This window comes from Cynocephalus volans, chromosome X, assembly GCF_027409185.1.
Source record: "Cynocephalus volans isolate mCynVol1 chromosome X, mCynVol1.pri, whole genome shotgun sequence".
Lineage (NCBI taxonomy): Eukaryota > Metazoa > Chordata > Mammalia > Dermoptera > Cynocephalidae > Cynocephalus > Cynocephalus volans.
Window position 1 is genome coordinate 51,529,361 of NC_084478.1, and position 26,027 is coordinate 51,555,387.

The window sequence follows — 26,027 nt, forward strand, 5'->3', positions numbered from 1 at the left end:
GGGGGAAAAAAATGTGTGGTGAGATAGGCATGCAGAAAGAAAGGATGACGGAGAGACTCGGGGTGGATCAAGGGGAGACGTGGCAGCCCCAAGGGCTGGTTGTTTGGCCCCGCGCCAACCCGGGCTTTCTCGAGGGAGAGTGTGAGAGCGCACTGAAGAGCCTCAACGGAGACGCCAAACGTGGAGAGCTCCAGCTGCCTGCCCTGAGCTTTTGGTCTTTCCGGCGGAGGCAGCGGAGACTACGCTCCTCCATTTCCCACCCCGCCTGGCCCCGCCTCTTTTCTCCTAACCCCGCCCCAGCCCGGTCCCTGCCGCTTCCCATCGCCTTTCCCTTTCGCTCCTGACTCCAGGCTCCAGCTACGCTAGGAGCGGGAGCGCGCAGGCGCTTCGTGAGGCTCAAAGAGCGCGGAGTAGCGGAGCTGGACGCGCGGTGAGTGTGGCGGCAACGTAAGGCTAGTAACCCGGGAACGTGGTCCCAGCCGAGCGTCCCAGAAGGGATTGTGTGTTGGGGTGACTTCAGTCTCGTGAGGAAAAACTGGCCAGACGTGCGGCGGCAGCAGCGTTGGTGGCGGCGCTGCCTGAGGCTGTCCGGACTGGGCCGCGTGGGGAGAGGAGTACGTGGTGGCGGGAGTGGGTGAGGGTATACATGAGAAAAATTGAAGGAAGGGAGTCTAGAAGCTGGAATTCCGCACACGAGCTTGGCAGGACCAGGAGGCTCGCCAAGGGTGCTGGAGGGTGTCCCAGCTTCAAGTGCAGTCCCCCCACTTGGTGCCCCTGAGCGGCACCGAGTCCGAGCTCATCCCTTCCCCCCGCACTTCCTTCTCGGGGTGCAGAGTTGCCATGAAAGTGCCCCGTCTTAGGAGAGAGGATTTGGGGTAGGTGGGCTGTCGGCTTGGGCTACTGCTAAGCAGGGCGTGGCGTTCGTTTGACTTTCCTTTACCCCGCGCAGGAGAATGTGTCCCTCTTCTGGTCAATTGTGCTCGTGGACATTTTAACAAAGGCTACAACTGTTTTGTGGGCAGTAGCGGGTGACCGTGGGGGCGGGTGACCGCGGGGGCGGGTGGGGGGTTGCGTGCGAGGTCGCGGTATGTCTCTGGGGGCAGGGAGGGGGGGGGGCGATGTGTGGGGGGGGAGGGGTTGAAAAGAAGGGAACAACCTTCCTGCTTTAGCTTTTTCCTTCTTCCTGGTCCGCTGATTTTGATCAGTGGTAGGAACAGCCCCAGGAGTGATATGACTGGAAATTTGTGTGTGTGTTAGGACTCTGGCTGCAACCATTGGTTTTGTGGTTCTGCTGTTCACGTATTTTCTACGAGTCCCTTTGGCAGAAAAGTGAAACTGATGGAATTTGAGAGGAAATAATTGAATGAAAGAGTGAAAAGGCGGAGTGACAAAACTTAGAGCTAAATTATTGCCTTTTGATAGTCACAATATAAAGCCAGACTGAGGAATGTGAGGTGCACAAGTCAGAGTAAGTGGTATTGTTTCATTCAAGAGTGTATTATTGGGTGTGTGAATGTGCGTACTGCCAAGTTCTTGGGCAGACTCATTTTAGAATCTTTAAAAATGATATTAGGAAAACAGAACATTAGGGAAAATATTGTAATATTGGATAAGGTTCCATGGGCTTTTGTTTTCAAACTTAGCATCTTTTATGAAAGATATTATATGTGTTCCTAATCATAGATGTTAATATTTTTACTCATTTGTTTTAACTTAATACAGCAAAACAAACTGAACTTCCTCTTCCTCCACCCCTTTCCCTTGATTGTGAATCCTGTTTTATAAACATTTACTTTCAGATCTGAAGTATGTTTAAAGACACAATCCCCCCTACCCCCCAAGCATGAAGTGAACAGGATTTCGTCATGCTTTTTCATTATTTTACTATTTCTTTTCTTTATTTTCCTGTCATTTTAAGTTTTATGCTGCTAACATTACCAAATTGGGGGGGGGGGGCGGTTAGGAAGTGTTAGGGATGCCTCCCAATTCATTTCTTGGAAAAATTTGCTAACTCCCACTGAATGAATTAATCACGCTTTTCTGTGAAATTGATATCACTGACCTTATTTCTGTCTTGCTACAAGAACCTCAGACTTTTGTGTTACCCCAATACCTAGGGCTGCCTGGCATGTTGTAAGTGCCTAATAAACTAACTTACAGTTAGATGTTTAAAAATGCATTAGAAAGATGGTAATTCATATTGCATAAAGTTTATACAATAATAAAAGAAATTCAGAATGCTGAAATTGTATTTAATATTTGAGCAGCATTATTTGAAATATGGATAAGGAATAAGTACAGAAATATGTTCTCATATTAGTCATTATTTATCCTTCTAAAAGAGGTGCAAAAACTCTGCAGATAAAGGGAAGTAGGGATTAAAAAAAGGCCAAGTTTTTTATAAACGCCAACTTCTGATACTGAAACTAGTGAGGAGCCAACATGTAACAGACAACCACTTGTGGAAAGACACAAATCAAGTGCTGCTGGAATTTAGGAAGTCCTACAGATGTATGAAGCTTGTCAGATGGTATCCTCTGAAGGCTAATGTAACTAAAGAAAGCTGTAACCTAATCAGTTGTGTTATATTCTAAATATTAAGGTGGTTTGAGCCTTCAGCTAATGGGTCTCTTCACTTATAGTATTCCCTGATAGGCTTTCTCTGACCATTTCTGCCAACTGTCTTTGACGTTTCTCTTAACTCCACTGGCATCAGTGGCCTTCCAGTCTCCTCTGGTTTATAACAGGAGTTATGTTCCCCCTGCTCCTTATCAGATTCACTCAATCTGTTCAGTCCCATCCCCACCTCTCATTTTCTGAATGGATTTACCCATTGGAAAAAATATCAAAAACAAATGATCACTCACTTTATAAAATAATGGAATTGATTCTTTAGATTAAAAATGAGTAAGGATTGGCTACTTGGTTAGTCCAGGTTTCTGTGCCTGCAAAGCAAAGAACCTATCCTGGCCATTAGTAGCCTCTTTTTCATCCCGCACTTGATTTCTCCCCTATCCACCTAAGTGTAAAACCACTTTTCTTTTTTTTATGACATTAACTGTTGTTCCCTCCACTCCCCCCCCCCAAAAAAAAACACTTCAAGTTAGTGCTTGGTTTTTATGAATAAAACTTGAGACTCAGGATGAGAGTAGAATTCATAAAACTTTTAAAAAAAGTTTTATATCCTCTGTGATCTATAGATCTCCTTACTGAAAAAATATTCCGCACCTAACCATTGTGATTATACCTTCCTTTTTAAGACTTTCCTCACCTAGATTTCCTCCTCATATTTCTATTTTTTCTTCTAATTCTTTGTTCAACCTCAGTCACCTCTGCTAAGTCTTCTTTTTAGGGTTCTGTCCAAAACTCTCTTTCTTTTTCACTGTATGTAGAAGACAGTAATATGGCAGACAAGGACATGGAAATTGGAGGCAAGACAAGATGTTAAACTTCTCTCTCTGAGCATCGGTTTTCTCTCTGTCGAAATGGTAATTATAATACTCACCTGATAAGTGAGATCAGCTTATTATAATGTCTAGTACATACTCATGCTCTAACAGTAGTAGCTATTGTTATTTGTATTTGTTGTTTCTTGTGAGCGTCCATCATTTCAGTAGCAATTAACTTAAAAATGTGGATATATTCATATCTCCCACCCTCTTCAAGCTCCAGTTCTGTATTTGTAGATTCCTCCCATATATCTCCGACAGGTTGCCTAGCACAATGGTTCTCAAACTTCAGCATGCACAGTGTTAACAAGAATGCACATCTTTCTGGGCTCCACCCCCAGGGTTTCTGATGTGTGAGATAGGGCCTGAGAATTTCCATTTCTAACAAGTTTCCAAATGGTTGTGATCCTGCTGGTCCTGGGAAAACTCTGAGTGGCACTTATCTAGATGGAATTCAGATAAGTTGGTGGGAAGAATGGAGAGGAGACCAAAAGACTAAAGATTTATGGAAGTTAAGAGTGGAGTATGCTTAAAGCTGGTAGTGTCAGATATCCTGTAAAGTGTGGAAAGGACAGGACTAAGAGAAGATGCTTGGATTTGATGACTAGGAGGTTTTCTTTTTGTTTTGGTGTGTGTCAGGTGCAGAGTGTTGATTTAATTATACTCCTCAGTTGGTGGAATATTATCATTATGACCAGAAAAACATATTGCAGGTATTTCAGGTAATGGTTCTTAATCTGGTGTGTGCATCAGTCTCTCCTAGGGAGCTGTTTCAGCTAACAACATATGTTTAGCGCCCCTCTCCACAATATAAACCCACCAAATCAGAATTTCAGGGTGTGGAATCTGGGCATGGAAAAATTTCAAAAGATTTGGATATGCACCCTAGTTAAGAAATAGTTCTTTGAGCAATGGTGGTCAGAATGTGGTGTCAATTCCTCTTTGAATGTTTGGTAAAACTCTGCTGTGAATCCATCTGGTCCTGGGCTTTTCTTTGTTGGGAGCTTCAATCTGATAACAGCTTCAATCTCCTTTATTGTTATTGGTTTGTTCAGATTTTCTACGTCTTCATGGCTCAGTTTTGGGAGCTTGTGTGTGTCCAGAAATTTATCCATTTCCTCCAGATTTTCAAATTTGTTGGCGTGTAGTTGTTTATAGAAGTCTTGAATGATTCCTTGTATTTCAGATGAATCAGTTGTAATATCACCTTTTTCATTTCTAATTTTTGTTATTTGAATCTTCTCTCTTCCTTTTTTTGTTAGCCATGCTAATGGTTTGTCAATTTTATTTATCTTTTCAAAAAACCAACTTTTTGATTCATTGATCTTTTCTATTGTTTTGGGGGTTTCAATTTCATTAAGTTCTGCTCTGATCTTAATGATTTCTTTCCGTCTGCTAACTCTAGGTTTGGATTGTTCTTGTTTTTCTAGTTCTTTAAGGTGAAGTGTTAGGTTGTTCACTTGCCATCTTTCCATTCTTCTGAAGTGAGCGTTTAATGCAATAAATTTCCCCCTTAATACTGCTTTTGCAGTATCCCACAGGTTTTGGTATGATGTATCATTATTTTCATTAGTTTCAATAAATTTTTTGATTTCCTGCTTGATTTCTTCTTGGACCCATATGTCATTAAGTAGAATGCTGTTTAATTTCCATGTGTTTGTATAGTTTCCAGAATTTTGTTTATTATTGATTTCTAGTTTTAATCCATTGTGGTCTGAGAAAATACATGGGATAATTCCAATTTTTTTTAATTTGTTGAGACTTGATTTGTGACCTAATATGTGATCTATCCTGGAGAATGATCCATGTGCTGATGAGAAGAATGAATATTCTGAGGTTGCTGGATGGAATGTTCTGTAGATATCTGCCAAGTCCAGTTGGTCTAGAGTTTTGTTTAGATCTTGTGTTTCTCTGTTGATTCTTTGCCTAGATGATTTGTCCAATATTGACAGTGGGGTGTTCACATCCCCTGCTATTATGGTATTAGTGTCTATTTCCTTCTTTACATCTAATAGAGTTTGCTTTACAAATCTGGCCACTCCGACATTGGGTGCATATATATTTATGATTGTTATGTCTTCTTGATGGATCAATCCTTTTATCAATATGTAGTGGCCCCATTATCTCTTTTTATGGTTTTTAGTTTAATGTCTATTTCATCAGATATACGAATAGCTACTCCAGCTCATTTTTCATTTCTGTTTGCATGGTAAATCTTTTTCCATCCTTTCAGTCATAGTCTATGTGAGTCTTTATGGGTGAGGTGGGTCTCTTGAAGGCAGCATATAGTTGGGTCCTCCTTTTTAATCCAGTCAGCCAGTCTGTGTCTTTTGACTGGGGAATTTAAGCCTTTTACATTAAGAGTTGTTATTGAAAAGTGTTGATTTATTCCTAGCATTTTATTGATTATTGTTTGGTTGTCTTAGGTGTCTTTTGTACCTTTCTTTCTGATTTACTGTTTGTTTTCTGTGTTTGTTGGTTCCTTGGGTTGTAGATAGCCTTTTTGTTTGTTTGTTTTCTCTTCACGAATGCTGTTTTTATTATACTAGTGGGTTTTGATTTTTCTTGGATTTTTATGGCAATGGTAGTTATTTTTCAGGAGTCAAACCCAGTACTCCCTTGAGAATTTCTTGGAAGAGTGGTGGTGAACTCCCGCAGTTTTTGTTTGTCTGAGAAATATACTATTTGCCATTCATTTTGGAAGTATAGCTTTGCCGGGTAGAGTATTCTTGGCTGGCAATCTTTGTCTTTTAGTATTTTGAATATATCATCCCATTCCTTTCTGGTTTTTAGGGTTTGTGATGAAAAGTCTGATGTTAGTCTGATTGGGGCTCCCTTATAAGTGATTTGACACTTCTCTGTTGCAGCTTTTAAGATTCTCTCTTTGTCTTTGAGTTTTGCCAGTTTGACTCTAACATGTCTTGGAGAAGACCTTTTCGGGTTGAATACGTTTGGAGATCGTTGAGCTTCCTGGATCTGAAGATCTGTGATTTTTGCTATACCTGGGAAGTTTTCTGCCACTATTTTGTTGAATACGTTTTCAGTGCAATCTACTTTTTCCTTCTCTTGTGGAATACCCATGACTCGGATATTTGAGCACTTAAGGTTGTTTGATATCTCTGTCAGATTTTCTTCAATGCCTTTGATTCTTTTTTCTTTTTCTTTTTTTGTCTGCCTCTGTTATTTCAAAGAGCCCATCTTCGAGTTCCGCGGTTCTCTCTTCAACTTCCGCAAGCCTGCTGGTTAAACTTTCCATTGTGTTTTTTATTTCGCTGAATGCATTCTTCAGTTTGGCAAACTCTGCTACATTTTTTCAGGGCATTGATTTCCTTGTACATTTCTTCTTTCAGGTCCTGTATACTTTTCCTCGTTTCATCATGTTGTCTAGCTGAGTTTTGTTGTATCTCATTCAGTTTCCTTAGAATTATCACTCAAAATTCCTTGTCAGACATTTCAAGTGCTTCTTGTTCTATAGGATCTAGATCAGGAGAGTTATTTCCCTTTAGTGGTGTACTTTCTTGATTTTTCGTATTTCTGGTATCTTTTCTTTGATGTTTATTCATTGTTGCAGGGGGTTTCACAGTCCACAGGTTTGACACTATTGTCTGAGTAAGATGTTGCTGGGATTGCCAATTTGGTATGGCTACCTGAGTGACTGCTCAGTTGGCCACTACTGCCTTGTGTGTGTGTTTGCCTTGGGTCTTGGGCCTCTCCAGGGAGCCACCTCTCTGGTCAGCTTGGACTTGGCTGGGCTGCTGGGTCACAGGGCGGTACCTCAGGGTGTGTGGTCTCTGCCGAGCTTCCACCTCCCCTGCTGGATGTCTCCATGTTTCACGTGCACTGGGCCAGGCTGCTGGGATGCATGGAGGCACCACAGAGTGTGTGGCCTCTGCAGAGCTTCCCCTTTCCTTGATGGACATCTCCCTGCTCCATGTGCACTGGGCCGGGCTTGGGATGGAGCTGGGTGGTGGCGGTGAAGCCTATCTGCTGCTGGATCGCACGGTGGTGGCCCCCCACAGGGTGTGTGGTCTCTACGGAGCTTCCACCTCCCTTGCTGGTCGTCTCTCTGCCCCGTATGCACTGGGCCGGAGTGCTTGACCATGCGGCAGTGGTGTGGTCTCTGCGGAGCTTCTGCCTCCCTCGCTGGATGTTTCCCTGCTCTGCGCACACAGTCCCGGGCTGCTTGTCGTGTGGCGGCGGTGTGGTCTCCAGGGCCTCCCGCCGCCCCTGTCGGACGTCACACTGCTCTGTGCACACTTGGCTGGGCTGGGAATGGAGCTGGGTGGCGGTGGTGAAGCCTACCTGCTGCATCAAACAGTGGCAGCCCCATAGGGTGTGTGGTTTCTGCGGAGCCTCCACCTCCCCTGCTGGACATCTCCCCGCTCCGTGCGCATTGGGCCGGGCTGGGAATGGAGCCAGGTGGCAGCAGTGAAGCCTATCTGTTGGATCATGCGGTGGCGGCCCCGCAGGGCATGTGGTCTCCGCGGAGCTTCTGCCTCCCCCGCTGGACATCTCCCTGTTCCATACACACTTGATGTTATGTTTTTATAGTTGTAAATCAGTTGATTTGTGGGAGAGAGTGATGCTGGGGGCTGTCTATTCTGCCTTCTAGAGCAGGAGCACAGGCCAGGCCTAGCTCACACCTCTGGGCTCATTCAGTTTCTGAGGTTGGGAAGTCCAAAGTCCATCTGGTGGTGGCGATAGTTACCCAGGGGTAGTTTCCAAGGCTAGGAAGTCCAAAGTCCAGGGAACACATCTGGTGAGGGTCTTGGTGGTGGTGACAGTGACCCAGGGGTCTCACATTGCAAGATGGTGGAAGGAGAGAGAGAGCAGAGCCTATCTAATATCAATTTTACAAGAGCACATCAGGATACTGTGTGGAAAATAGATTGTAAAGGGAGCTAGAACAGACGAGAGACCAGTTAGAAGAGAGGTAATTCTAGCTTGGATGGAGATAGTGTAATGCTGGAGGTGATAATAAGTGATCAGATTTCTTGATGATTTGGAAATGGAATGTAGCAGAAAGTGAGACTCAGGAATGATGCCACAGATTTTCAACTAAGCAACTGGAAGGATGGAGTAACCAATTAATGAGATATGGAAGATTGCAGAAGGAGAAAGTTTCTGAGAGGGAAGATCAAAAATTAAGTACTGGCCATGTTGGGTTTGAGATGACATATCCAGGTAGAATTCAGGGGATAGGTATGGGTGAGGAGGAAACTCTAGGAATGGATCAAATAATTATAAGTGAAGAAAAGAGGTCATTTTTTGCTTTTTTTAAAAAATTAGCAAACTTTATTTTTTAGAGCAGCTTTAGCTTCACAGCAAAATTAGGCAGAAAGTATGGAGAGTTCCTATATATCTCCTTTCCACACACACCTACACACACATATACTATACCCTCCTGCACTGTCAGGACATCCTGTACCACTGTGGTACATTTGTTACAACTAATGAACCTACACTGACATTATCATTATCACCTAAATTTCATTGTCTACACTAGGGTTCACTATTGGTGTTGTACATTCCGTTGGTTTGGACAAATGTATAATGACTTCTATCTACCATTGTAGTATCATATAAAAATAGTTTCACCACCCTAAAAATCTTCTGTGTGCTGCATATTTATCCCTCTCTTCCCCATCCCCTGGCAATCACTGATCATTGTAATGTCTCCATAGTTTTCCCTTTTTCATAATGCTATATAGTTGGAATCATATAGTATATTGCCTTTTCAGATTGTTTTCTTTCACTCAGTAATATGTATTTGAGTTTCCTCCATGTCTTTTCATAGCTTGATAGCTTATTTCTTTCTAGTGCTGAATAATATTCCATTGTCTCCATGTACTACAGTTTACTTACCCACTTACCTACTAAAGAAAACATCTTGGTTGCTTTCAAGTTTTGGCAATTATGAATACAGCTTTTGTAAACATCTGTGTGCAGTTATTTTGTGTGCACATAAGTTTTCAGCTCCTTTGAGTAAATACCAAGTAGTGCAATTGCTGGATTGTATGGTTAAGAGTATGTTTAGTTTTGTAAGAAACTGACAAACTGTCTTCCACAGTGGTTGTACCACTTTACATTCCCAGCAGCAGTGAATGAGAGTTCCTATTGTTCCACATCCTCGCTGGCATTTGGTGGTGTTAGTGTTCTGTATTTTGGCCATTTTAATAGCTGTATAGTACTATCTCATGGTTGTTTTAACTTACAATTCCCTAATGACATATGTTGAGCATCTTTCCATATGTTTACTTGCCATCCATATATCTTTGGTGAGGTTTCTATTCAGATCTTTTGTTTGTTTTAAAATCAGATCGGCTGTTTTCTCATTGCTGAGTTTTAGGAGTTGTTTGTATATTTTGGATAATAGTTCTATATCTGATAAATTTTTTGCAAATATTTTCTCACAGTGTGTGGCTTGACTCTTCATTCTCTTGACAGTGTCTTTCAAAGAGTAAAAGTTTTTAATTTTAATAAAGTCCACCTTATCAATTTTTTATTTCATGGATCATGACTTTGGTTTTGTGACTAAAAAGTCATCACCATACCCAAGGTCATCTAGATTTCTCGTATGTTATATTCTATGAGTTTTATAATTTCTTATTTTACATCTAGGTCTATGATCCATTTTGAGTTAATTTTTATGAAGTGTGTAAGATCTGTATCTAGATTCATTTTTTTTTTTCGCATGTGATGTCCAGTTGTTCCAGCAACATTTGTTAAAAAAAAAAAAAAGACTATTTTCTTCATTGTATTTCTTGCCTTTGCTCCTTTGTCAAAGATCAGTTGAACGTATATTTATGTGGATCTATTTCTGGATTCTTTACTCTGTTAACATTGATCTACTTGTCTCTTCTTTTGTCAGTACCACACTGTCTTTATTATTGCAGTTTTCTATTAAGTCTTGAAGTTGGATAGTGTCGGTCTACTGATTTTTTTCTTGTATAATATTGTGTTTGCTATTCTGTGTCTTTTGCCTCTTCATATAATTTTTAGAATCAATTTTTTGATATCCACAAAATATCTTTCTGGGATTTTGGTTTGGATTGCATTGAATTTGTAGATTAAGTTGGAAAGAACTGACATTTTGAGACTACTGAGACTTTCTATCCATGAACATGGAATATCTTTCCATGTATTTAGTCCTTTGATTTCTTTCGTCAGAGTTTTGTAATTTTCCTCATAGATATCTTGTACATGTTTTGTTGGATTTACACCTAAGTGTTTAATTTTGGTGTGGGGGGATACTAATATAAATGGTAATATGTTTTTAATTTCAAATTCCACTTGTTCATTGCTGATATATGGGAAAGTGATAGAATTTTTTTTTTTTTTTATTAACCTTGTATCCTGTAATCTTGCTATAATCACATTTGTTCCAGGAGTTTGGGATTTTCTACATAGACAATCATGTCATCTGTGAACAGTTATATTTCTTCCTTCCCAATCTGTATACCTTTTATTTCTTTCCTTGTCTTATCATATTAGGTAGGGTTTCTAGTATGTTGAAAAGGGGTGAGAGGGGACATTTTGCTTTGTTTCTGATCTTGAAGCACTTTCAAATTTCTCACCATTAAGTATGTTAGCTGTAGGGTTTTTTATAGATGTTCTTTATTAAATTGAGGAAGTTCTCTATTTCTAGTTTGCTGAGAGTTTTTATCATGAATCAGTGTTGGATTTTGTCAAATGCTATTTATGCATCTGTTGATATCATCATGTGATTTTGGGGGGGGGAGGTTGTTCATGTCATCTGTTTCTCCTCATAGTTTTATCAGTTTTTGCTCATGTATTTTGAATCTTGTTTGGTATATACATATTAAGGATTGTTATGTCTTCTTCTAGCATTATTGACCCCTTTATCATTATGTGATGCCCCTCCTTATGTGTGATAATTTTTTTGCTCTAAAGTCTACTCTGAAATTAATATAGCTAATCTTGCTTTCTTTTGATTAGTGTTAGCAGCATGCTATATATTTCACTATCCCTTTACCTTTAATGTATATGTGTCTTTATAATTAAAATGTGTTTCTTATAGACAACATAGAGTTGGGTTTTGTTTTCTAACCCACTCTGAAAATCTCTCTTTTAATTGGTGTACTTATACCATTGATGATTAAAGTGATTATTGATACAGTTGGATTAATATCTACCATATTAGTTACTGTTTTCTATTTGTTCTCCTTATTCCTTGTTCCTATTTTTTTTTCCACACTTTCTCTGCTTTTTGTGGCTTTAATTGATCATTTTCCATTTTCTGTCCTTTTTTAGTATATCAACTATGTTTTTTTGTTTTGTTATGTTTTGTTTTTCCCTTTTCTTTTTCAATGATTTCTCTAGCATTTACAATATACATTTACAGCTAATTCAAGTCCACTGTCAAATAACACTATACCCCTTCACAGGTAGTGAAAGTACCTTGTAATAAAATATTCCTAATTCCTACTTCCTGTCCCTTGTATCATTGCTATCATTCATTTCATATATATATGCCAAGCTGGAAACTGGAAGTTTGCTTTTTTTAAAAACTTTTGCCACATAATAATTTCCAAATATTAATTAATTTTGCCTGTTTTGATCTTTATATAAATGGAAACATGCATATATACATACTTCTTTTGCTCAACGTTACACTTGTGAGATACAACCATTATTTTGATGCTTCTCAAACATTGTTGTGCACATGAATTCCCTGGGGAGCTTGTTAAAATGCAGATTCAGATTCAGGAGATTTGGGGTGGGTCCTGAGATTCTGCTTTTCTAACAAGCTCCCATGTGATGCTGATGTTTCACTTTTACAGACAGTGCTTGGGGTGATAATAAAGCCTTAGTCCATTTTGTTTTCAACTGCTTAATATGCTCAGAATACCTCAGATAATTTACTGTATAGATTTTTACCTGGAGGAGGAAAGGAGTGGGAATCTGTTCTTTAGTTTTTGATCAAGTATTTTTTTCCAGAATTGGAAGCTAGGAGAAAACAAATTATTTCATATTAAAATTGATATTTCCATCAGTATAGTAAATTGAAAATTTGAGTAAAATATTAGCGGTATAGTCCTGGAACATTTCTCACGTTGCATTTTTAGTGGTAGGCAAGGTTTTGCCAACTTTAGTCTATACAGGTTATTATGAGCTAGGGCAGAGTTAAAAAGGACAAACTGGTGCACTTGTGTGAACATGTGTGCATTCACTTGTGTAGGTATAGGAGTAACAGACAAGATATAAACCTTTGTTTTAGGGCTTTTGACAGGAAATATTAGCTCTCGGTCTTTTGCTTTGATTTTTTCCCCCCATTCATGGCTTTGAAGACACCCTCCTTGGCAAAGTGATTTGGTTATTCTGAAACTCTGGGGACCGTAGAAATAATATTGTCATTACAGGTTGACTTTTATAGTCCCCGAAGGAAATAACTTTATATATGTCAAGCCTTAATTCAGCATTTATCCAACACCTTTGGTATGTAAGGGGTGTGTGTGCTAGCGTTACCTTTTGTAAATCAGAAACATAAATACTTCTCAAGAATGTTATTAGGCATCATGAAGTGCAAATCAAAGTGTCACCAGACTGGAGTAATCACAGCTCTTAAAAATGCTTAGTAGTTAGGCCGGCCTGTGGCTCACTCGGTAGAGTGCGGTGCTGATAACACCAAGGCCACGGGTTCGGATCCTATATAGGGATGACTGGTTTGCTCACTGGCTGAGCGTGGTGCTGACAACACCAAGCCAAGGGTTGAGATCCCCTTACCGGTCATCTTTAAAAAAAAAAAAAAAAAATGCTCAATAGTTGCTCTGCTTTTTCTAAATTCTGTGGTAATAATTGGTATAGTTATTTTCAAGCTCATTTAAATAGTGATGGTGGACTTTTGATAGCACTTATCTTTTGAAAAGCTTGGCAATTAAATAGACTAGAATTAAAATAACAATTTGAACTCTCAGGAGCATTTTTCAGTGCCTCAGAATTTAGAACCTAGGATTTCTTTAGGAAAGTGTGTTACATTTTAAATCCCTGACTTGGAGTAAGTTCCCTGTGTTCTGTTTCTTCCTTTCTTTCAAAAGTGTATCTTCGAAGATGTGTGTTATTTTCTGGAGTCCTAGTTAACGAAACACCTCCTTTTTCAGTGGCAAAACCTTGTTATGTAAATCACTTTATGTTCTGTGATTTTCCTCCAATCTATCTCCAGTGTGTCTGGTCTTTTTTGGATTGGTTTCTAATGTTACGCATTCCAATTTTGTAAAAAAAAAAAAAAAAAACTGTATGTGTAACTTGCCACAGTAATCCTCTCTGACGTGTTTGCTTCAGGGAGAAAACAGAAAAAGTCAGAAACATAAGCCTAGTTTTAAAATTTGCTGTCACTGCAAAAAAAGTTAGTGTAATATATTTCAAGTTTCTTTTCCTGTATTAGTATTATTTGTGGGACGAGAATAATTATTTTGGCAAGGATATATTTACTTTCCTATGTAATTTTGTCTTGCTTCAGTATCTTACTCATTTTTCCCTTAGATTTTTAAAGAAAATATTATTATAGAAGTAAAAAAATAAATTTCTTTAGGTTCATAAGCTAAGCTGTCAGTCTGAAAATAAAAATGTTTTTGTTGCATTAAGTACGAACTATATTTTAAAAATAAATGTGTTCTTTGAATTTTAAACTTAAACTTTCATCAACTTAAAATGGAAATGATAGATATTAATACTTATGATTAGTATTTTCTTTATATTTTATTCTCTAAACTATGAACGTTCACCCAGTTTATAGAATCAACCTTTGCGAAGTTTTTTTTTTTGTTTGTTTGTTTGTTTGTTTTTTTTGTCTTTTTTTTTGTGACCGGCACTCAGCCAGTGAGTGCACCGGCCATTCCCATATGGGATCCGAACCCACCGCGGGAGCGTCGCCGCGCTCCCAGGGCCGCACTCTCCCGAGTGCACCATGGGCTCGGCCCTGCGAAGTTTTGAATAGTCCATTCTTACTGCCCATTCTTAGTTCATGGTACATTACTTCTTTCCTAACACTATAGTTATATCCTTTTTCCTGGTCTCTCTAGTCATTTGTTGCCCGTCTTTAACCCAAATCTACCCATTCACAGGTACTGAAAGCCTCTAACCTGCAGGCGCCACACTTCACATTGCTCCCCGAAAGCCCCACTCACCCTTACAGACTGAACTGTTCACTGTCTCAAAGGTTGTATGTGCCTAACCTTTCTTCTTGTTTTCTGTTTGAGTCCCTCATTTGCATGTCACTTCTTAACCTTTTAACTGGATATAGTTCCCTGCTAGAATCTCAGCCCCATTAGCCAGGGGTCAGAGCATTTATATTGTCTTTGTGTACTTGATCTGTTCCTGGTTCCTAATACCAGGAATCAGGATGCTTAATATCCCTAGAATCCTTGCCACTAGAGTGAGTGGGCCCTAGTCTACTTCAGCCAGGCTGACAACAGGAAAAGGATATCAGAGCTCTCAGTAGACCAGGAAGGGGCCTGGGACAAATTCTGTGTAGAATGGGATTTTTTGTTTTTTCCTTTGGAACTCAAACTCACTCTTGACAGCCCTGTCCTTCACAAGAGTGTAGTGATAGTTCATTATTCAAAGGATTGTCCAAATAATTTTTTTTTCTCATCTCTCAAGCAACTCCTGGTCATGGATTATCTTCCTTAGCAAAAATAATACCAACAATAATACCTCTATGTTGTAGCAGATACTTAATTTTCATTATTTTTATTACCTTGTAGGATATATGAAATTTATCCCCACTTTATAGTGGGGATACTGCAGTTCAAAGAGTTTAAATGCCCAAGGTCACATTGAGGGCGTATAGTAAAACTGGAATTCCAATCCAGTTTTCTTTGACACTAAAACTTGGAGCTTTTTTAAAGAGGTCCCGTTGCGTAAGTTATGCTTTCAGGCTGTCTCTTCTCATTCGCAGTTTCACACAGTAAACACAGAGTAAACTCTGTGTTTAGGAAGAGAAAACGTATATTGAACACTTATTATGTATGTATTTCAAGCATCTAGCATTATGGTCAGTGCTTAATGAATGTTAAATGAATAAATGAGAGGAAACTATGTAAATTAGTCAGAGAGGGTAATTTCCCTGTGCTTAACACAGTGGCAGGCATGTGGCAGGTGCTTAAAACTGTTGAATTGATGAGATTATCTAGTCAAATATTGTTGAATTAATGATATTATCCACTGTACCTTTCTATTAAAACAGATGGTGATGAACAGAAGTATTTGAGTCATAGATCTAGTCTTCTGGTGAAGAAAAAGATTGGTTTTTATTTATTTATTTATTTATTTATTTTTAATATTTGACTGGTAAGGGGATCTTTTTTTTTTTTTTTTTTTTTTTTTTATAAAGATGACCGGTAAGGGGATCTTAACCCTTGACTTGGTGTAGTCAGCACCACATTCTCTGAAGTGAGCAAACCGGCCATCCCTATATGGGATCGGAACCCATGGCCTTGGTGTTATCAGCACCACACTCTCCCGAGTGAGCCATGGGCCAGCCCTAAAGATTGGTTTTAATGGATGCTTTTTCTTTTGGATCCTTCAAGGTGTATGTGATGTCGTATGATGAACTCTACTTCCAAGAGAAGGCTGTTGTTTACCTGTTTCATCTTACTTGATGCCTCGCTCCTTCACTCCATAAAACTCCTTCTTTGACTTCTGCCTATTCCCTGGATAATGCCATCAATTCCCATGACTTTCATTCTATACACTGAAAATTCCCACATCTGTATCCAGTCAGAATTTTTCCTTGAAGATCCAGGGATATATACATGACTACAGTGTCTAAAACAACTTCTCCCTTGCCTACTACCCCACCTATATATCTGCTTTTTCTCTTTGTTTCCCATATTGTTAAATGGAAAGGATTCAGGCTGAAGAACTCTGGGTGAGAAGCAGCCTGCTTGTAAGCAGGAATGTGACCACATGGGGTTCCCTTAGCTACTTGTTTGGAGACATAGCAGTTCTGTTCCTACAGTTAAGGCCCCTAAATTAATGGGCTAATGGTAATCTGCATCACCCCCTCCAAGGAAGGTTCTGCCTTTTGGTGCTTTTCTGTGCCAATTAACTTTCTACTCCTTGCTGATACAAGCAGGGGTGGAAAGTGAGTGAGCCCTCTTTTTCATTACCTCCTTTTCTACGTGTGAGAGAATATACTTTGCTTATCATTTATACAGTTCTCATTCCAAACTTTTATCTAAAATGCGAAGCTTGGGATCAAAATCATCTTACTTTTCATCTAAAATTTAATTGACTACAGTAGCCATATGATTTCATGAATTACTTTCAGATTTTATATTGTATTGTTGGTTTAGCGTATCCTAGTATCTATCTGTATGCCTTGATTAGTGAAGACAATTATATTCTCTTGAATTTTCACTGTGATTTCACATTCATAGAACTCTCTCAAGGATTGTGTAGATTTTTCCCCATTCATATTGCTTTCTTAGCTTGATAGTAGGCTGTAAGTTTTTTGTGAGTTCTTTTTCCTGTTATTTCCAGTCCTCACAGGCTTGCCCAGTTGCACCGTGTAGTTAACTCTTACCTACTTCTCTGGGCCTATCCATGGTTTATCTTTCTTGTGCTATAGTTACTAGACTTCAACTGATGGTGTTATGTTTTTCCTGTTGCATTGCTACAATGGCATGTGGTTTTGCTTCTCTGTTTTCCTTCACCACACACTGGGTGGGATCAATTTGTCTAAAACAATACACAAATTGTCTCCAGACAGCCTCAATTAAGTCAGATGTTGTTTCTGTATAATGTTGGCAAAGACATCTTAAATGTTCCCTTTCTACATTTAGTCATATTAAATAGAACTTATAAGGGGCATTGCATTCTTTTTATTCCAAAAATGTTTGACATAGCTCCTTTTGTGGTATTGATGGAAGCTATGAACTCTATTAAGATGACAAAAAGTTAATGTGCTTTTAGCCTCCTTTTTGGCATAGGTAAATCTTAGTTGCTATATGATCATACATTGTCTGTCCGTATTTGTACTTAAATACATGTGATTCAAACTCATTTTGTTGGAGGTTCCGCAGCCAGCCAGAGCTAAGACAGAGTGTCTCAGAGACCTCTGACTTGGTTCTAGCACTGTCTTGGGTAGATGTTTCTGTTTATAGCATACTGGTTGTTTTAGAACCATAGTGTGTGATTTGATCTTATTCCATTTGACCAGAAGCAACAGCATTAGTTTCAGGGAGTATTACTAGACCTTAAGAGTATCCTTCCATGGGACCAAGAGTGAGTGGTTAGAGAAGTCAGATAGCTGGTGCAAGAGCTCCACTGTGTGCAGCACATAACTCCTACAGATAGGCCCTCTGCTTCAAGGGTACCTGTATTTGGAGTGGTCAATTGCTTTAGCCTTTACAGGTAGGTGACAGAGGAAATTCTATTAAAAACTTTACACTTACCCTATCACTTTCTTTTAACTAATTCAGGGCCCAGCTGAAACACTCAGTGTCCTCTCTTAATAAATGCTTATAATATCTTGGAATTGAATATCATTCTAGTACTTCTGGTTCACAGAGAAGCAGATAAGTTCAGCATATTGTAAAACAGCTTCACTGTGTAGCTCCCTGACAACCTTGCACAACTTTATACAGGCCATGGGGTCAATGCTTGGCTGTGGTCTGACCCAAGTCTTGGCAAAATACCCTACAGTTCCTGCTGGAACAAGAAAAATAAGAAGGTAAGACATTTGATGAGGAGCTGCCAGAAGGCCATTTCTCTCTCATCTCTTAGTTTCAGTTGAGTGCAGGACTTTCTACCTTGTATTGTGTGGGGGTGCAACTGCAGGTTGCTGTGTAAGTCCATAAAACTGCTTGGGTTTAGTTTAGAGGTGGCTTTTCAATAGCAGCATGACCCATTGCTTGGGCTGTCTGTCATCTGGCCCCTCCAGTTTGGTGTCATCATGTGGAACTAGGAACTCAGGGAACTGATGCCATGCTGATTTTGTTTTTGCTGTCTATGTAAGTAATACATTGTCTGAATCCATTTGGACCCATTGTCTCTTTACCAGCTGAATCAATGGAAATGTGGCAAGCCAACCTAACAGCTGCAGTAGTAATACTTGTGGCCCTGTGAGCCACTGCATTGCTGCTTTGGGAATGTTTGACTATGTGACACAGTGGGGCTCTCACTAGTCAAACACCCAGCAGGTAAGGGATAATCCTTGAGCCTTGTACTTGTCTCTGATAAGAATGGGGCCCCCAGTTTGGCAAGTGGACAGAGGACAGGACATTCTACTGGAATTATTCTGGATTGCTTTTCTTACATTGTCAGACCAAGGAAAATACCAAGATCTGTTATTACAAAGCCTTATTTACATAACTGGAAGGACCATACCAATTCTGAAGCTGCACCTTTCCACACTCACACCTGAGTGTGATAGGAAAGGAAGCATAATGACATAACAAACATAATAAAAATAGAAAGCAACATGGAGGGGGTAATTTCTAAGTTACAGATTTTTGAAAAATTATATGCAATACTTGTTGATTTTGCATTATGTTCTATTCTAATACAGGCATATAAGACTTCCTTTTAAGCACTATTTTAACTGCATGTCACAGATTGGGATGTATTTTTATTATCATTCAGTTCAAAATTTTGTCTAATTTCTCTTGTAATTTATTCTTTAATCCAATGATTATTAGCTATGTTGTTTACTTTCTGAATAAGTAGTATTTTCTTGATTTTTGTATTGGTATTTGTCATGAAAATGTTAACAAAACAGGTCTGGTTGCTAATCCCTGCTATCTCCAAGGGAATTTGGAACCATGATTAACTCTTGTCCAGCCCCTGGGAATGTGGCCTTTTGGATGTTTTTTGTGTTAATGATTGATTTTTATGTACACCTAGAGCAGTGGTCCATGCTGTATGTACGTGTCAGAATTGCTTTGTACAAACATCAAGATTAATCATGTATACCAGGTTTCTGAGTTTTGTCTACCATGGCTGGTCACGTAGCAGGATATGCCTACGTGACAAGCCCTCCATGACAAGCCATGAATGCTGAGACTCAAACTCTCTTCTGCTTTTCCCCAGAGATATTCTGCACATGTCCCTGTATTTTACTACTAGAGAGAAACCACATACAGGCCATATCTTAGAGATATTGTGGGTTCAGTTCCAGACCACTGCATTAATATGAATATCTCAGTAAAGAGTCACATGATTTTTTAGGCTTCTGAGTGCATATAAAAGTTATGTTCACACTATACTGTAGTCTATTAAGTGTATGGTAGCATTGTGCCAAAAATAAACAATGTACATACCTTAATTTAAAAATACTATATTGCTAAAAAATGCTAATGATTATCTGACTCTTCAGTGAGTCATAACCTTTTTGCTGGTGGAGGATTTGCCCCTATGTTGATAGCTGCTGACCAATCAGGGTTGTGATTGTTAAAGGTTGAGATGGCTGTGGCAATATGTAAAATAAGACAGTAATGAGGTTTGCCACATTGATTGACTCTTTCATGAAAGATTTTTTTCTGTAGCATGTGATGCTGTTTGGTAGCATTTTACCTACATTAGAACTTCTCTCAAAATTGGAGTTATTCTCAAAATCTGCCACTGCTTTGTCAACTAAGTTTATGTAATATTCTAAATCTTTTGTTGTCATTCCAATAATGTTCATAATGTCTTCACCAGGAATAAATTCCATCTCAAGAAACTATGCTCTTTGCTCACTAAAAGAAGCAACTCCTCATCCATTAAAGTTTTATCATGAGATCGCAGCAATTCAGTCATATCTTCAGGCTCCACTTCTAATTCTAGTTCTCTTGCTATCTCCACATCTACAATTACTTCTCCACTGAAGTCTTGAAACCCTCAAAGTCATCTATGAGTGTTGGAATCAACTTCTTCCAAACTTATTAATGTTGATATTTTGACTTCCTTCCATGAATCATGAATGCTCTTGATGTGACATCTGGAATGGTGAATCATTTCAAGAAGGTTTGCAATTTATCTTGCCCAGATCCATCAGAGGAATCACTGTCTATGGCAGCTACAACCTTATGAAATTTATTTCGTAAATAATAAGACTTGAAAGTCAAAATTACTATTTGATCCATGAGCTACAGAATGGATGTTGTGTTAGCAGGCATGAAAACAATGTTAATTTCCATACACACCTCTAATAGCTCTTGGGTGACTAGATGCATTATAAATGAGCAGTAACATTTTGAAAGGAATTTTTTTTTTTCTGATCAGTAGGTCTCAACAATGGGCTTAAAATATTCAGGAACCTATGCTGTAAACAGATGTGCTGTCATCCAGGCTTTGTTGTTCCAAGAGCACAGGCAGAGTAGGTTTACCATCATTCTTAAGGGCCTTAGGATTTTCAGAATGGTAGTTGAGCACTGGCTTCAACTTAAAGACACCAATTGTACTAAACCCTAACAAGAAAGTTAGCCTGACCTTTGAAGCTTAGAAGCCAGGCATTGACTTTTCTTCTCTAGCTATGATAGCCCTAGATGACATCATCTTCAAATATAAGGCTGTTTTACTTACACTGAAAATCTGTTTAGTGTAGCCACCTTCATCAATTTTCTTAGCTATATCTTCTGAATAAGCTGCTGCACCTTCAACATGCATTTGTTGCTTCACCTTGTACTTTTATGTTCTGAAGATGTTTTCTTTCCTTAAACCTTATGAGCCAAACTCTGGTAGCTTCAAACTTTTCTTCTGCAGCTTCCTCACCTCTTTTAGCCTTCATAGAAGTGAAGAGAGTTAGGCGTTTGATCTGGATTAGGCTTTGGCTTAAGGGAACTTTGCGGCTGGTTTGACTTATCCAAGAGCTCTAAGTTGCACCTTTTGCTTATTCTTTGCAAGGTATATCTTTTCCATCCATTTACTTTTATCTGTGCATTTATATTTAAAATGAGTGTCTTGTAAACAGCATATGGTTGCTTTGTTTTTAAGTTTTTCCTTATGACAATTTCTTCTTTTTAAATGGAGTCTAGTCCAATAATCTAATTAATATAATTACCAATATGGTTGTGCTTAGGCCTAACATTTTATTTTTCATTTTCTATGTTTCTCCTCTGTCTTTCCTTCCCCTCTTCTTCTTTTCTGCCTTTAAAAAAAATTAATGTTTTTAGAATTCTATTTTTATCTTTCTTATTGATATTTTAGCTTTTTTGCACTATTTCTATAGTGGCTGCCCTAGGGATTGCAATATAAACCAATAACATTTCACAGCCCACTTAGTTAGTTAGTAATATACTTCAAGTGAAATACAGGAATCTTACAAATTTACAGGCCCACACCCCTATCCTTTTTGTTATAGTTGTTATATGTAAGACACACTCTGCTCCCGCACCCCACATAACACTATTATCATTTTAGTTTTAAACAGTTATTTGGTTTACAAAGAAATTAAGAGGGGAAAAAAAGCAAAAGCCTTTTGCATTTGCTCAGCCACTCACCATTTCTGATGCTCATTATCCATTTTGAGTATCTCGGTTTCATCTGGTATCATTTCACTTCTATCTAAATAATTCTTCTAGCATTTCTTACAGTGCAGTTTGGCTGATAACAAATGCTTTTAGTTTTCTTTTATGTGAAAATATCTTTATTTCACTTTCATTTTCAGTGATACTTTTGCTAAATATAGAATTCTAGGTTATCTTTTTTTTTCTTTTTTTTAAGGATTTAAAGGAGTTATTTTAGTATTTCTGGCCTCCATAGTTTCTTTTCTTTTTTTTTTTTTTATTTGGCAAAATTATATGTATTTGTGGTGTACAACATGATCCTTTGAAATATGTATACGTTGTGGAATGGCTAAATTGAGCTAATTAACATATGTATTACCTCACATACTTAACCATTTATTTTTGGTGAAAACTTTAAATCTACTTTCAGTGATTTTTAAGTATTCAATACATCGTTAGCTGTAGTCACCATGCTGTATAGTATATCTTTTGAGTTTACTCCTCCTGTCTAACAGAAATTTTGTATCCTTTGACCAACATCTCCCCATTTGTTCCATACCCAGCCCCTGGTAACCACTATTTACTCTCTGCTTTTATGAATTTGACTTTTTTAAATTCCAGGTTGAGCAGCACAGTCTGAAAATTTGAGATCCAAAATGCTCCAATATCCTAAACTTACTGTTTGCTGACATGATGCTCAAAGGAAATGCTCATTGGAGCATTTCAGAGTTTTGAATTTGGAATGTTGAGCCATAAGTATAGTGCAAATGTTCTCAAATCCCAAAAACCTGAAATCCCAAACACTTCTGGTCCCAAGCACTTGGATAAGGGATAGTCAAAGTTTGTCTTTCTGTGCCTGGCTTATTTCATTTAACATAATGTCCTCCAGATTCATCCCTGCTGTTAGAAATGACAGGAAAGGCTACTGTTTTAAAGGCTGAATAGTATTCTGTTATGTATATGTACCACATTTTCTTTATCTTTTCATTCCTACATAGACACTTAGGTTGACTCCATAACTTGCCTATTGTTCATAATGCTGCAGTGAACATTGGAGTGTAGATATCTCTTTGACATACCGATTTTATTTCCTTTCGATATATAGTAGTAGTGGGATTGCTGGACCATATGGTAGTTCTATTTTTAATTTTTTGAGGACCCTTCATACTGTTTTCCATATTGGCTGCACTAAATTACATTCCTACCAAAAGTGTACAAGGGTTCCCTTTTCCTTACATCTTTGCCATCTTTGTGTTGTTTGAGTTCCTTATGTATTTTGGCTATTAACCCCTTATCAGATGTATGGTTTGCAAAAGTTTTCTTCCATTCTATGGGTTGTCTCTTTACTCTGTTGATTGTTTCCTTGACTGTACAGAAGCTTTTCAGTTTGATACAATCTCATTTGTCTACTTTTGCTGTTGTTGCTTGTGCTTTTGGTGTCATATTCATAAAAATCATTGCCAGAACAATGTCATGGAGCTTTCCCTCTATGTTTTCTTTCTTTCTTTCAACTGTTTTATTATTTTTTTATTATTCCAATTTTATATTTATTTTTGTGGGGTACAGTGTGTTGTTTCAATACATGCATATATTGCACAATGATTCACTTAGGGTAGATAGCATAGTTTTGTACCTGTTAGTCCACCTGTTCTCCTTTCCTCCACTCCCATCCCATCCCTTCCCCTCCTGGACTTCTGGTAACCATTATTCTGCTCTCAACTTCTATGAGAGACCAGGCAGTACTTGTCTTTCTGCGCCTGACCTATTTTGATTTCTCGTTACTTATTTTTAATATGTCTCATAAGTTTTTGAGTTATGGTTACCATGAGGCTTACAAAAAACATATTATAGTTATAACAGATTGTTTTAGAGTGATAACCTAACTTTGCTATCTAAGAAACAAGAAAGAACCAAAGCCAACTCTGTGCTTTGGCATCATCCCTCCCCCCACCCCCACTTTCTGACATTTTGTTGTTTCAAGGTACATCTTTTAATATTGCCTATCTCTTACATGGTTGTTGTATTTATTTATTGTCTTTAGGTTTGTCCTTTAGTTTTCGTACTGAAGATGTAAGTTATTTATTCACCACTCTTATGACATTGGAGTATTATGAGGTTGTCTGTGAATTTATTTTAATAATGAGTTATGTACCTTCAAATGCTCCTTAGTGTCATCTTCTTTCAGACTGAAGAAATGTCTTTAGCATTTCTTGTAAGACAGGTCTAGTGTTGATGAATTTCTCTAGCTTTTGTATGTCTGGGAAAGACTTTATTTTTCCTTCATATTTGAAAGTTACTTTTGCTGGATAGAGGATTCTTGGCTGACAGTCTTTTTCCTTCAGCACTCTGAATATATCCTCCCATTCTCTCCGAAGGGTTTCTACTGAAAATCTGCTGAGAGACATTTGGGGGCACTGTTGAATGTTATGTTTTCTTTTCTCTTGCTGCTTTTAGTATCCTTTCTTTGTCTTTGGTTTTTGATAACTAGATTATAATGTGTCTTGGGGCATTCCTCCTTGGACTGAATTTGATTGGCAACCTCTGAGTTTCCTGTACCTGGATGCTGTTTTCTTTCTCCATAGTTGGAAAAATTTTAGTCATTATTTCCTTGAATATGCTTTCTACATCTCTTCCTTTTTCTTCTCTTTTGGGTATTCCAATCATGCAGAAGTTATTTTGCTTGACGGAGTCCCATATTTGCTGTATTTCTGTTTCATTTTTTCTTATTCTTTTTTCTTTTGGCTCCTCTGATTTGATAATTTCATACATTTTATCCTCAAGCTCACTGATCCTTTCATCAGTGTGATTAAGTCTGCTGTCGGAGCTTTCTATCGTTTTTCAGTTCAGATAATGTATTCTTTATTTCTAGAATTTCTATTTGTTTTTTTTTTTCTAATTGATTCAATTCCTTTGACAAGTTTCTCATTCTGCTCCTGGATTGTTTTCCACATATCATTTAATTTTCTTTTTTTTTTTTTTTTTTTAAAGATGACCGGTAAGGGGATCTTAACCCTTGACTTGGTGTGGTCAGCACCACGCTCACCCAGTGAGCGAACCGGCCATCCGTATATGGGATCTGAACCCGGGGCCTTGGTGTTATTAGCACCACACTCTCCCGAGTGAGCCATGGGCCGGCCCCATATCATTTAATTTTCTATCTGTATTTCTATCTTGTGACTCCCTGAACATCCTTAAGAGGGGTACTCTGAATTCTCTGTCAGACATTTTATAAATCCTCTGTTCCTCTGGGTCCATTTCCTGGTGCCTTGTTTGTTTCTGTTGGTGGCCTCATATTTCTCCATTCTTCCTTGATGTTTATTGATGCCTGGGCATTTGAGGAGACTGCTCCTCCTTCTAGGTTTTATGGGTGTTCTTTGGTGGTGTTATACTTTCAGTGGTTAATATCAGAGCTTTGTCTCTGATTTCTGGTTTTGTTTTGTTTTGTTTTGTCTTTCACTTCTATGTTGGATTATTATCTACCACCACCACTTAAACTCTGCACTGGAACCAGTTTGTTATCCTTTGATTGATTCCAGAATTGGGAGAACTTCCTGTGGGGACCAACACTTGAGCCCTGTGGTTGAGCTAAATTGCTGCTTTGCTTTTGATTCTCTGGGGAAGGCATTTTGTGCAGCTTGGGTTTTAATTGTTGGCCTTTTAATCACTGCTGGGTTTTGTGTGGTCAGATACACTTGGGCTTCTGTGGAAATTCTGGCTCAGGACTGAGTCTTTCCAGCAAACTGCACCCGCAGCAGTTCTTTTGCCCTGATCAGTCTCTACTGAGTAGGCCTGTGCCAATTGGAAGGCAGATGAGCTGCCCATGCTGTGCCCCAGCATTCCCCTAGCAGGCTAGCCTCCACCCACACTCAAACCCTTCTTGTGGAGAAGGCTGTATGCCAATCCCTTGTGTTAACTCATTGGCCTCTGGGTTGTTCCTGTTTTGGTCAGTTGGCTGTGGCCCTTAGCTCCTATGTGGGTCCATGGGAACCCTGTCAGTGGTCTCACTGGCCTGGAGGCTGGTATGATACACTCCAAGTCCTTCTTCTCCCCTGCAGACTCCAGGCACCTTCATGCAGGGCACAGCTGTGGCTTTTGTTGGCTCCGTGTGCTACAATTTCTTCCCACT

General features: G+C 38.8%; 1 protein-coding gene across 1 annotated transcript in view; it reads left to right on the forward strand.

Annotated features, from left to right (window-relative positions):
- Positions 1-339: 339 nt before the first annotated feature.
- The window catches only part of PRRG1 (proline rich and Gla domain 1), a 97,319-nt gene continuing 71,631 nt past the window's right edge, over positions 340-26,027 (forward strand). The window contains exon 1 of the mRNA XM_063083319.1: positions 340-430. The gene's annotated coding sequence lies outside the window, so the exon portion shown is untranslated. The remainder of the gene's footprint in view (positions 431-26,027) is intronic.